The sequence below is a fragment of the Hyla sarda genome, chromosome 7, assembly GCF_029499605.1.
Source record: "Hyla sarda isolate aHylSar1 chromosome 7, aHylSar1.hap1, whole genome shotgun sequence".
Classification (NCBI taxonomy): domain Eukaryota; kingdom Metazoa; phylum Chordata; class Amphibia; order Anura; family Hylidae; genus Hyla; species Hyla sarda.
Genome location: NC_079195.1, coordinates 155,277,797 through 155,291,934, shown reverse-complemented (window position 1 = coordinate 155,291,934; position 14,138 = coordinate 155,277,797). Strand labels below are relative to the sequence as shown.

Below are 14,138 nucleotides of genomic sequence, written 5' to 3'. Positions count from 1 at the left end.
GTGAACTGCCAAACCAGGACGTACATTTACGTCCGTGGTCGTTAAGGGGTAAATAATGTTGGAAGAAGATTATGACATAGTGGGGATAAGTGAGACATGACATGGATGCGAGCTATGACTGGGCAGTTAATATAGAGGGGTTGAGTCAGTTAAAAAATTACAGTACAGATAAAAAGGGGGAGGGGTTTGCTTAACCCCTTAAGGACCGGGCATTTTTCTGTTTTTGTCCTTATGTTTTTTCCTCCTTATCTTTTAAGAATCATAACCCTTTCAATTTTGCACCTAAAAATCCATATGATGGCTTATTTTTTGAGCCAACAATTCTACTTTGTAATGACATCAGCCATTTTACCCAAAAATCTATGGCGAAACCCCCCCAAAAAATCATTGTGCCACAAAACTTAAGAAAAAACACAATTTTGTAACGTTTTGGGGGCTTCTGTTTCTACGAAGAATATTTTTCGGTAAAAATGACACCTTATCTTTAATCCGTAGGTCCATACAATTAAAATGATGCACTACTTATATAGGTCTGATTTTGTCGTACTTCTGATAAAAATCATAACTACATGCACGAAAATGAATACTTTCAAAATTGTCATATTCTGACTCGTAAAAAAAAAAAATAAATTCCATGAGTAATGGAAGAGCTCTTTTTTTTTGTGCGTGATCTAAAGTTTTTAGCGGTAACATTTTTGTATTGATCGGACTTTTTGATGGCTTTTTAAATTATATAAAAAGTGACCCAAAAAACATTATTTGGGAATTTGGAATTTTTTTGCGCATACGTCATTGACCATGCGGTTTAATTAATTATATATTTTTTTAGTTCAGACATTTACACACACGGTGACACCCCATGTTTATTTTTATTATGGTTACATATTTTTAATATGGATTTGGGAAAAGGGGGGTGATTTAAACTTTTAATAAGGAAGGGGTTAATAGTTTTTTTTTTTTTTTTTTTTACTTTTAATTCAACTTTTTTTTTTTTTTTACACTTTTAGTCCCCTTAGGGGATTTTTAGGAGGAATCATTAAATTCCTCATACAGATCAATGTGATTTTATAGAACTACATTAATCTGTGTGCTCTGCGCTTGACTGATAAAGCTTGGTCCTGCCACGCTTTATAATTTTCAGCGCAGCAGCCAGCACAGGAGGAGAGATAAGCCCTCTGGCTACCACAGCAGTGGATCACCCCCTGCCCCCCTGGATGATTTATATGACCCTTTAGACGCCGCTGTCAACTTTGCGGCAATCGCTACATTACAGCTTTTAATGCTGGTCCCTAACTACAGGAATCAGCTGGGGGCCGGCATGACGTGGGCTCCAGTTGGGAGCCCGTGCCATACGATGGTTGCCATCTCAGGACGACCCAGCTCGTCCTTAGACGGCAACCGGTTAAACATAAAATCTTGTCTTGTGCCCATTCTGCACGAGGACGTTGGCGAGGAGAATGATCATGTGGAGTCTCTGTGGATGGAAATAAGGGGAGGGGGTAAGAACAATAAATTACTTTTAGGGGTTGGTTATAAGTTGCCAAGTATAAAACGGAAGCAGCAGAAAATCTACTAATAAGACAAATAGATGGGGCAGCAAAGAAGACATCATTATTATGGGGGAATTTAACCCCTTAATGACGCAGGGTATTTTCCGTTTTTGCATTTTCATTTTTTCCTCATCACCTTCTAAAAATCATAACGCTTTAAATTTTGCACATAAAAATCCATATTATGGCTTATTTTTTGTGCCACCAATTCTACTTTGCTGTGACATTACTCATTTTACCCAAAAATCCACAACGAAACGGAAAAAAAAAATCATTGTGCGACAAAACTGAAGAAAAAGTGCCATTTTGTAACTTTTGGGGGCTTCCATTTCTACGCAGTGCATTTTCCGGTAAACATTCCACCTTCTCTTTATTCTGTAGGTCCTTACGGTTAAAATAATACCCTACTTATATAGGTTTGATTTTGTCGTACTTCTGGAAAAAAAATCATTACTACATGCAGGAAAATTTATACGTTTAAAAATGTGCTCTTCTGACCCCTATAACTTTTTTTTTTTTTCGCATATGGGGAAGTATGAGGGCTCATTTTTTGTGCTGTGATCTGACGTTTTTATTGGTATCATTTTTGTATTTATCGGACTTTTTGATCACTTTTTATTTACTTTTTTATGGTATAAAAAGTGCCCAAGAATACGCTATTTTGGACTTTGGAATTTTTTTACGTGTACGCCAGAGACCGTGCAGTTTAATTAACGATATATTTGTATAGTTCGGACATTTACGCACGTGACGATACCACATAGGTTTATTTTTATTTACACTGTTTTATTTTTTTATTGGGAAAAGGGGGGTGATTCTGACTTTAATTATAGAAGGGGTTAAATGATCTTTATTACCACTTTATTTTCACTTTTATTTTGCAGTGTTATAGCTCTCATCGGGGGCTATAACATTGCACACACTGATCTTCTACACAGATCACTGCCTGGCAACAGCCAGGCATTGATCAGTGTTATCGCCGCTTGACTGCTCCTGCCTGGATCTCAGGCACGGAGCAGTCATTCGGCGATCGGACAGCGAGGAGACTGGTAGGGACCCTCCAGCTGTTCAGCAAGCTGTTCGGGACACCGCGATTTCATCTCCACTGAGTTAACCCACACAGTTTACTTTCACTTTAGATGTGGCGATTAACTTTGATCACCGCGTCTGAAGGGTTAATACCGGGCATCACCGTGATCGGTGATGTCCGGTATTAGCCGCGGTCCCCGGCCATTGATGGCTGCCGGGACCGACGCGATATGATGCGGGGTCAGCGTGTGACCCCACGTTCTATCGTGGGAGCCCGCTCATGACGTATGCATACGTCATGTAGCGTGAAGGGATTAAAAGGCTATTCCAGTGAAAAAAAATGTTCTTATTTCAACTGGCTCCAGAAAGTTAAACAGATTTGTAAATTACTTCTATAAAAAAAAAATCTTAATCCTTCCATTACTTTAACAACAAGAAAAAAAACATGATTTCAAATGGCAGGAAATACTCAACCTCAAATGCAGTTGTGCATTTATGCTGGAGGAGCAGATCCTGCGCTTGTGGTCCATTGCTAAGGGCAATCCCCAGCATAAAATGCATACAATGGGGGATGCCTGCAGCAGACTACAAGTGCCACAATGGCATCCTACACCCGATGAAAAGTGTGGATGTGTAATATATACAGGGTGGGCCATTTATATGGATATACCGTAAAGGGGTACTCCGGCGCTTAGACATCTTATCCCCTATCCAAAGGATAGGGGATAAGATGCCTGATTGCAAGGGTCCCGCCGCTGGGGAGCCCTGTGATCTTGCACGCCGCACCCCATTTATAATCAGTCCCCGGAGCGAACATGCTGGTCCGGGCATTCCTAGATGAACAGTTTCCTGGAAAGTGGATTGGTCGCCGTGGGCCAGTTGAATGGCCAACAAGGTCTCCCGATCTGACCCCCCTTAGACTTTTATCTTTGGGGTCATCTGAAGGCAATTGTCTATGCTGTGAAGATACGAGATGTGCAGCACCTGAAACTACGGATACTGGAAGCCTGTGCTAGCATTTCTCCTGCAGTGTTGCTATCAGTGTGTGAATAGTGGGAGAAGAGGGTTGCATTGACAATCCAACAAAATGGGCAGCACATTGAACACATTTTATAAGTGGTCAGAAACTTGTAAATAACTCATGAAAGAATAAAGTTATGTTAAAACTAAGTACATCATTGTTTTTCTTGTGAAATTCCCAATAAGTTTGATGTGTCACATGAACCTCTTCCTACTGAAAGAACAAAAGTTGGATTCAAAATGGCCGACTTCAAAATGGCCGCCATGGTCACAACCCATCTTGAAAAGTTTCCCCCCTCACATATACTAATGTGCCACAAACAGGAAGTTAATATCACCAACCATTCCCAGTTTATTAAGGTGTATCCATATAAATGGCCCACCCTGTAGAATAATACATAAATTTAGGTGCACTACTTTGGTAGATGTAGACCGTAACATACGACTAACCCTCAAAATGATGTTAAAATTGAGACATTAGCCAGTATATCCTAATATGAAGGACATACCTGAGCCAGCACACCAATGCCAATCCTTCCATTACTTATCAGCTGCTGAAGTTGAGTTGTTCTTCTGTCTGACAACAATGCTCTCTGCTGACACCTCGGTCTGTCTCAGTAATTGTCCAGAGCAGGAGAGGTTTGCTATGGGGATTTCCTCCTACTCTGGACAGTTTTTGAGACAGACAGAGGTGTCAGCAGAGTGCAGTTTTGTCAGAACCACTCAACTTCAGCAGGTGATAAGTACTGGATTAGGATTTTCTAATAGAAGTAATAACAGAATAATAAGTTTTTATTTATCCTATAAGAGGAAGTCTACTAGTGGGGCTACAAAAACATTAAACTTCAGGAAGGCCAATTTTCACCAACTAAGGTGACACAGATTGGGACAGTGCCCTCGGTAGTAAATGTACACAAGCTAAAGGGGACATTTTAAGAGCATTCTAAATACTGTATTTATTGGCGTATAACACGCACTTTTAAAACTTAAATTTAAGGCAAAAAGCCTGCCTGCGTGTTCTACGGCGATAAATCTTCTGGTCGCTGATTTAAAGCGGCAGCAGCAGCAGCTGCTTGTTAAGGATTAGCAGTACGGCCGCGGTCACTTTAAATCAGTGACCTGCGGCGTCTCCTCCCCGCTATGGAAAACTGTCACTTGTTTTGTCCTGCACTATCCACAAGTACTGGTGGATAGTGCTGGAGACGCTGATTAAAATGAGCCCTACCTTGTCTGGATCTGCCCTACCTTTTAATCAGCGTACTATCCACCAGTACCTATGGATACTGCGGGAGAAAACAAGTGAGTTTTACTTTTCATTTTCCCTCCCTCCCCCCTCCCTCATCATTCCCCCTTTTCCCAATGCTTTTCATAGTTTTGTTATTTTCCTTACTTGGCTGGGCTTCGGCAGGTCAAGTCAGCCTTGCGGGCTGCGGTCAGTGAAGCAGAGCAGGAGACAGCAGTTGGCTGTCTGGGCATGCTGGGAGTTGTAGTTTTGCAACATCTGGAGGTCCGCAGGTTGAAGACCACTAGGAGGAACATGATGGGGGGGATGATGAGACAGGGGAAAATGATGAGGGGGGGGAATGATGGGGCGCATGATGAGACAGGGTGGGGGGTGATGAGAAAGGGGGAAATGATGAGAGGGGAATGATGGGGGGCATGATGAGACAGGGTGGGCGATGATGAGGGGGGAATGATGGGGGGACATGATGAGACAGGGTGGGGGATGATGAGGGGGGAATGATGGGGGACATGATTAGACAGGGTGGGGGGATGATGAGGGGGGAAATGATGAAAATGATGAGGGGGAATGAAGGGGGGACATGATGAGACAGGGTGGGGGATGATGAGACAGGGGGAAATGATGGTGGGGGAAGGCACTAAATGCTTAATGTCTATATGGCTAGTGGTGGTCTATGACAAGGGGAAATGATGAGACATGGGGGGATGATGAGACATGGAGGGTGGCGATGAGAGGGGTAAATGTGGCACTGGAGGGGACAGGACCAAACTAAGGTGCAGAAGAAAACAAAGTTGGGGGGATGATGTGGCATTTAGTCCAAGTCATTTATTTGAATTTTATTTTTTTTTTACTTACATTTCCCTGTTAAAATGGGGGTGCGTGTTATAAGCCGATAAATACGGTAGATCTTGTGAACACTATGGAAACAATTGTGTTAGAAGACCAATGTGGTTAACCAAAACAGTTAGGAATGTGATAACGGATAAGAGGAAAGCATTTGGACTACTAAACAAAAATAAAAAATGTATGTGGACAATAATTAAAGGGGTACTCCGGTGGTCAACATGTTTTTCTGTTTTTGACTTACCCTATTTGTTTTGTTTCATTTCTATTCTTGTTGTTTAGCCTACTCTATTTCCGTTCTTTGTTGTCTTTTTATCCCCCACTTTGTTTTCCTATCTTTGCTTTTATTTCCTGTTTCTTGCTGTGCTGAAAACTACAAATCACAGCATGCCACATGCCTTGCTGGTTTGGGGCGGCTCCTTTTTTTTTTTTTTTGTTTGTTCCGCCCTTTACCCACCCTACTATTTTCCCGGGTCAGCCCCCTTATACTCAGCACACTAATAATCAGCCTTGGTTGGGATACACTGTCATACACACGCAAAAGGGACTACAACTCCCAGCATGTGTCATTCATGAGTCTTCAGTCTGTGGTATAAACACCAGCATGCTGCCTCTGTAGTCTGCTGGGGGTTGTCCATTTTAGCAACCGTGCATAGCAGATGTATGCTAAGGGCAGCATGGTGGCTCAGTGGTTAGCACTGCTGCCTTGCAGTGCTGGGGCCTTGAGTTCAAATTCCACTAAGGACAACAATAAATAAAGAGTTATTATTATTATAATGACGTCAGCAAAAAGCACTGTGCTCGTGATGTCATCAGAGAGAATTACAAAAAGAAAAGAATTCCCTCTGTAGTATTCAGCAGCTAATAAGTACAGGAAGGATTAAGATTTTTTAATAGAAGTAATTAGCAAATCTGTTTAACTTTCTGGCACCAGTTGATTTAAAAGAAAAAAGGTTTTCACCGGAGTTACCCTTTAACCTGTTGGGGAAGAAGGGCGTATGCATACGCCCTTGTGTCCTGGTACTTAAGGATGAAGGGCATATCCATATGCCCGTGGGAATTCCGGTCTCCGCCGCGCGCCGGACGGGGACCGGTCCGGGGTGACTGCCGATATCGATCAGCAGGCACCCCGCGCAAATGCCCAGGGGGGTCATCTGACCCCCACATGTTGGCGATCGGCGCAAATCGCAAGTGAATTCACACTTGCAATTTGCTCCGATTCCGGGTCATTACGGGTCTATGGTGACCCGGTGACCCGGAATATAAGGGGGATTGTCTAAGACACCTACGATCCCCCTGAAGGGATAGGAGTGAGGTGGCAGAGGTGCCGCCCCTCCTATCCCTGCTATTGGTGGTCTAGACGCGACCACCAATAGCAGATCGGGGGCGTGGGGGGTTTACTTTCGTTTTCCCCTTCCTGCCCACCCAAAATAGGCAGGGCCGAACAGAGAAACGAAGGGGACTGAATGCCGAAGGTCCACTTACCCCTCCGGAGGCTGCGGGCGACGTTGATCGGCGGGCGGTGACGTCGTGCGGCAGAAGAGGACAGCTCCCTGGATCCTACGGAAGCCGGTAAGTTGCCTAGCAACATCTGGAGGGCTACAGTGGTCTCTAACTTGTAGCCCTCCAGATGTTGCAAAACTACAACTCCCAGCATGCCCAGACAGCTGTTTGGGCATGCTGGAATAAGTAGTTTTGCAACAGCTGGAGGACTGCAGTTTGAGAACACTATAACGTGGTCTATAAACTGTAGCCCTCCAGATATTGCAAAACTGCAAATCCCAGCATTCCCAAACAGCAAACAGCTGTCTCGGCATGCTGGGAGTTGTAGTTGCGTAACTCCAGCTGTTGCATAACTACATCTCAGCATGCCCTTCGGTGATCAGTACATGCTGGGAGTTGTAGTTTTGCAACAGCTGGAGACACACTGGTTGGAAAAAACTGAGTTAGGTAACAGAACCTAACTGAAGTTTTTCCAACCAGTGTGCCTCCAGCTGTAGCAAAAGTACAACTCCCAGCATGCACGGTCTGTCAGTACATGCTGGAAGTTGTAGTTTTGCAACAGCTGGAGGCACACTGGTTGGAAAATACTGAGTTAGGTAACAGAACCTAACTGAAGGTTTTCCAACCAGTGTGCCTCCAGCTGTTGCAAAAGTACAACTCCTCAGTCAGTACATGCTGGGAGTTGTAGTTTTGAAACAGCTGGAGGTTTGCCACCCCATGTGAACATACAGGGTACATTCACACGGGCAGGTTTACAGTAAGTTTCCTGCTTCAGGTTTGGGCTGCGGCAAATTTTTCGCCGCAGTGCAAACTCCTAGCTGGAAACTCACCATAACACGCCAGTGCGAATGTACCCTAAAAACACTACACTACACTAACACAAAATAAAGGGTAAACACTACATATACACCCCTTTACACTGTCCCCCCCAATAAAAATGAAAAACGTATTGTACGGCAGTGTTTCCAAAACAGAGCCACCAGCTGTTGCAAAACAACAACTCCCAGCATTTCTGGACAGCCACTGACTGTCCAGGCATGCTGGGAGTTTAGCAGCAGCTGGAGGCACCCTGTTTGGGAATCACTGGCGTAGAATACCCCAATGTCCACCCCTATGCAATCTGTAATTTAGTCCTCAAATGCGCATGGCGCTCTCTCACTTCAGAGCCCTGTCGTATGTCAAGGAAACAGTTTAGGGCCACATATGGGGTATTTCCGTACTCGGGAGAAATTGCACTACAAATTTTGGGGGGACTTTTTCTCCTTTTACCCCTTATGAAAAGGAAAAGTTGGGGGCTACACCAGCCTGTAAGCGTAAAAAAATTAAAATTTTACACTAACATGCTTGTGTTGCCCCATACTTTTTATTTTCACAAGCAGTAAAAGGAAAAAAAGACCCCCAAAATTTGTAACGCATATGTGGGCCATATGTGGGCGTAAAATGCTCTGCGAGCGCTCAACAAGACTCAGGAGTGAGAGCGCACCATGTATATTTGAGGCCTAAATTGGTGATTTGCACAGGGGTGGCTGATTTTACAGCAGTTCTGACATAAATGCAAAAATACCCACATGTGACCCCATTTTGGAAACTACACCCCTCACGGAACGTGACAAGGGGTATAGTGAGCCTTAACACCCCACAGGCGTTTGACGAATTTTCATTAAATTTGGATGGGAAAACGTAAAAAAAAAAAAAAAAAAAGGTTTTCACTGAAATGCTGGTGTTACCCAAAATTTTTCATTTTCACAAGGGAAAATAGGAAAAAAGCCCCCCAAAATGTGTAGCCCCATTTCTTCTGAGTAAGATCATAACCCATATGTAGATGTAAAGTGCTATGCTGGCACACTACAATGCTCAGAAGAGAAGGAGCGCCATTGGGATTTTGAAGAGAAAATGTGTCCGGAATTGAAGGCCACATGTGTTTACAAAGCCCCCATAGTGCCAGAACAATGGACCCCATGTGACCACATGTGACCCCATTTTGGAAACTACACCCCTCACGTAATGTAATAAGGGGTACAGTGAGCATTTATTTGATGTTTCCCTGTTCTTTTTTTTTTTACTACAAATCCCACAATTCTATTTTCCTCCTTCCCACACATCAGCCACCCCACACATTGAAACATAAATGAGCTGCAGACCTGTGGTTTTCAATCAGGGTCCCTCCAGCTGTTGCATTAGTTGCAGATTGATCCCTCCACCCATTGAAGCAGACAGGCTCCCTGTCATCAGCTGACTAGTGAGTCAGGTCTCGGCCGCATTGCAAGCTGGGAAAAATCCGAGACCACAGTAATTTTGTATGCTGGTAAAAATAAATAGTGAGGCGAAAGTCACATAAGAATTGTGAGAAAACCGTCACACACAGGTACAGACACTATATTATGAACTACACTAACTTTACAGCCCCTGTAGCATAGTCAAATAAAAAAAAATTCCTGGAATGCCCCTTTAACCCCTTAAGGACCAAGGACGTACCGGTACGTCCTTGGTCCTGCTCTTCTGATATAACGCGGGGTTACACAGTAACCCCGCGTCATATCATGGCGGGCCCGGCGTCATAGTGAAGCCGGGACCCGCCTCTAATAGCGCGCAGCGCCGATCGCGGCGCCGCGCGCTATTAACCCTTTAGCCGCGCGCTCAAAGCTGAGCCGCGCGGCTAAAAGTGAAAGTGAAAGTTCCCGGCTAGCTCAGTCGGGCTGTTCGGGATAGCCGCGGCTAATCGCGGCATCCCGAACAGCTGACAGGACAGCGGGAGGGCCCCTACCTGCCTCCTCGCTGTCCGATCGCCGAATGACTGCTCAGTGCCTGAGATCCAGGCATGAGCAGTCATCCGGCAGAATCGTTGATCACTGGTTTCTTATGAGAAACCAGTGATCAACATAGAAGATCAGTGTGTGCAGTGTTATAGGTCCCTATGGGACCTATAACACTGCAAAAAAAAAGTGAAAAAAAAAAGTGAATAAACATCATTTAACTCCTCCCCTATTAAAAGTTTGAATCACCCCCCTTTTCCAATAAAAAAAAAAACACAGTGTAAATAAAAATAAAAATAAACATATGTGGTATCACCGCGTGCGGAAATGTCCGAATTATAAAAATATATCATTAATTAAACCGCTCGGTCAATGGCGTGCGCGCAAAAAAATTCCAAAGTCCAAAATAGTGCATTTTTGGTCACTTTTTATATCATTTAAAAATGAATAAAAAGTGATCAATAAGTCCTATCAATGCAAAAATGGTACCGTTAAAAACTTCAGATCAAGGCGCAAAAAATGAGCACTCATACCGCCCCATACACGGAAAAATAAAAAAGTTATAGGGGTCAGAAGATGACAATTTTAAACGTATTAATTTTCCTGCATGTAGTTATGATTTTTTCCAGAAGTCCGACAAAATCAAACCTATATAAGTAGGGTATCATTTTAATCGTATGGACCTACAGAATACATATCAGGTGTCATTTTTACCGAAAAATGTACTACGTAGAAACGGAAGCCCCCAAAAGTTACAAAACAGCGTTTTTTTTTCAATTTTGTCGCACAATGATTTTTTTTCCCGCTTCACCATAGATTTTTGGGCAAAATGACTAACGTCATTACAAAGTAGAATTGGTGGCGCAAAAAATAAGCCATCATATGGATTTTTAGGTGTAAATTTGAAAGAGTTATGATTTTTTAAAGGCAAGGAGCAAAAAACGAAAATGCAAAAACGGAAAAACCTCCGGTCCTTAAGGGGTTAAGGGTTTATCCCCTTAATGACTGAGCCCTTTTTCACCTTAAGGACTGAGCCCTTTTTTTTGCAATTATGACCACAGTCACTTTATGCATTAATAACTCTGGGATGCTTTTACCGATTATTCTGATTCCGAGAATGTTTTTTCCTGACATATTCTACTTTAACCCCTTAAGGACTCAGGGTTTTTCAGTTTTTGCACTTTCGTTTTTTCCTCCTTACATTTTAAAAATCATAACCCTTTCAATTTTCCACCAAAAAATCCATATTATGGCTTATTTTTTGCGTCGCCATTTCTACTTTGCAGTGACATTAGTCATTTTACCCAAAAATGCACGGCGAAACGGAAAAAAAAATCATTGTGCGACAAAATCGAAGAAAAAACGCCATTTTGTAACTTTTGGGGGCTTCCGTTTCTACGCAGTGCATATTTCGGTAAAAATTACGCCTTATCATTATTCTGTAGGTCAATACAGTTAAAATGATACCCTACTTATATAGGTTTGATTTTGTCGCACTTCTGGAAAAAATCATAACTACATGCAGGAAAATTTATACGTTTAAAAATGTCATCTTCTGACCCCTATAACTTTTTTATTTTTCCACGTACAGAGCGGTATGAGGACTCATTTTTGCGCCGTGATCTGAAGTTTTTATCGGTATGATTTTTGTTTTGATCGGACTTTTTGATCACTTTTTATTCATTTTTTAATGGTATAAAAAGTGACCAAAATACGCTTTTTTGGACTTCGGAATTTTTTTGCATGCACGCCATTGACCGTGCGGTTTAATGAATGATATATTTTTATAGTTCGGACATTTACGCACGCGGCGATACCACATATGTTTATTTTTTTTTTTTTTTACACTGTTATTTTTTTTATGGGAAAAGGGGGGTGATTCAAACTTTTATTAGGGAAGGGGTTAAATGACCTTTATTAACACTTTTTTTTTACATTTTTTTTGCAGTGTTATAGGTCTCATAGGGACCTATAACACTGCACACACTGATCTCCTACACAGATCACAGGCGTGTATTAACACGCCTGTGATCAGTGTTATCGGCGCTTGACTGCTCCTGCCTGGATCTCAGGCACGGAGCAGTCATTTGCCGATCGGACACCGAGGAGGCAGGTAAGGGCCCTCCCGGTGTCCGGTCAGCTGTTCAGGACGCCGCGGTGAAATTTCACCGCGGCGGTCCCGAACAGCCCGACTGAGCAGCCGGGTCACTTTCAGTTTCGCTTTAGAAGCCGCGATCGGCGATGTGTGGTATTAGCCGCGGGTCCCGGCCGTTGATGAGCGCCGGGATCGACGCGATATGATGCGGGATTGCGGCGCGATCCCGCTTCATATCGCGGGAGCCGGCGCAGGATGTAAATATACGTCCTGCGTCGTTAAGGGGTTAACATAGCAATAAATTTTTGTCGTTACTCGCATCCTTTCTTGGTGAAAAATCACAAAATTTCATGAAAATGTTGCATTTTTCTAACTTTGAAAACTCTTTGTTTGTAAGGAAAATGGATATTCCAAAAAAATGTTATATTGATTCACAAATACAATATGTCTACTTTATGTTGGGATAAAAAAAATGTACCTACTTTAACTTTTTGAAGACATTAGAGGGCTTCAAAGTATAGCAGCAATTTTCAAAATTTTCATGAAAATTTCAAAATCTGAATTTTTCAGGGACCAGTTAAGTTTGAACTGGATTTGAGGGGCCTTTCTGTGAGAAATACCCCATAAATGACCCCATTATAGAAACTACACCCCTCAACGTTTTCAAAATGACATTCAAAAAGTGTGTTAACCCTTTAGGTGTTTCACAAGAATAGCAGCTAAGTGGAGGAGAAAAATAAAAATCTGCGTTTTTTACACTAACATGTTCTTGTAGCTCCATTTGTTTTTTCATTTTTAAAAGTAGTAAAAGGAGAAAATGCCCCCCAATATTTGTAGCCTAATTTCTCTTGAGTATGTAAATATCGCATATGTTGACATAAAGTGCTCTGTGGGCTCACAACATGGCTCAAGAGGGAAAGAGCAACTGTAGGATTTTTGAAAAACAATTTTGCTTTCATGGTTTTTGGGGGCCATGTTGCATTTAGGAAGCCCCATGGTGCCAGAACAGCAAAAAACAAACAAAAAAAAAAACACATGGCATACTTTTTTGGAAAGTACACCCCACAAGGAACGTAACAAGGAGTATAGTGAGCCTTAACACCCCACAGGTGTTTGACGACTTTGCATTGAAGTTGGAAGTGAAAATGGAAATTTTGATTTTTAACACTAAAATGATGGTGTTACCACAAATTTTCCTTTTTCACAAGGGATAATAGGAGAAAATTGACCCCAAAATTTGAAGCCCAATTTCTCCCATTTAAGAGAATTCCCCATATGTGGACATTAAATGCTCTGCTTGCGCACTACAATGCTCGGAAGAGAAGGAGCAAAATTTGGCTTTTTGAAAGAGAATTTTGGTGAAATGGTTTTTGGGGGGTATGTTGCATTTAGATTAAGATTAAGAAAATGCCCCATATGTGGATGTTAAGTGCTCTGCTGGCGCACTACAGGTCTCAGAACAGAAGGAGCGCCATTGGTCTTTTGAAGAGAGAATTTTGCTGAAATTGAAGTCGGCGTAATGTACATTTTCAAACCTAATATAATGCCAGAACAGCAGAACCCCCCCACATGTGACACCATTTTGGAAACTAGACCCCTCCAGGAACGTAACAGGGGTTACAGTGAGTACTTACACCTCACAGGTTTTTTGAACAGTGGGCTGTAAAAGTGAAAAATTAGATTTTTAACACTAAAATGATGATATTACTCCAAATTTTTTATTTTCACATGCTGTACTAGGAGAAAATGGACCCCAAAATTTTAAGCCTAATTTCTCCAGATTAAGAAAATGCCCCATATGTGGAGGTTAAAGGGGTATTCCGTGATTTTTTTTTATTTGACTATGCTACAGGGGCTGTAAAGTTAGTGTAGTTCATAATATAGTGTCTTTACCTGGGTGTGGCGGTTTTCTCACAATTCTTATGTGATTTTCACCCCAATATTTATTTTTAACAGCATACAAAATTACTGCTATCTCGGATTTTTCCCAGCTTGCAATGCGGTCGAGACCTGACTCACTAGTCTGCTTCAATGGTTGGAGGGATCAATCTGAAACTAAAGCAACAGCTGTAGGCATCCTGATTGAAAACCACAGGTCTGAG

The 14,138-nt window shown here is 42.3% G+C and overlaps 1 protein-coding gene across 8 annotated transcripts in view; it reads right to left on the bottom strand.

The window, feature by feature from the left end:
- Positions 1 to 14,138, bottom strand: part of LOC130282600 (gastrula zinc finger protein XlCGF26.1-like) — a 381,272-nt gene that overhangs the window by 236,901 nt on the left and 130,233 nt on the right. Inside the window, exon 3 of one of the 8 annotated variants that reach the window (XM_056530995.1) lies at positions 4,990 to 5,125. The exons of the other annotated variants lie outside the window; for them this stretch is intronic. The gene's annotated coding sequence lies outside the window, so the exon portion shown is untranslated. The remainder of the gene's footprint in view (positions 1 to 4,989; positions 5,126 to 14,138) is intronic. 8 annotated transcript variants of the gene reach the window in all.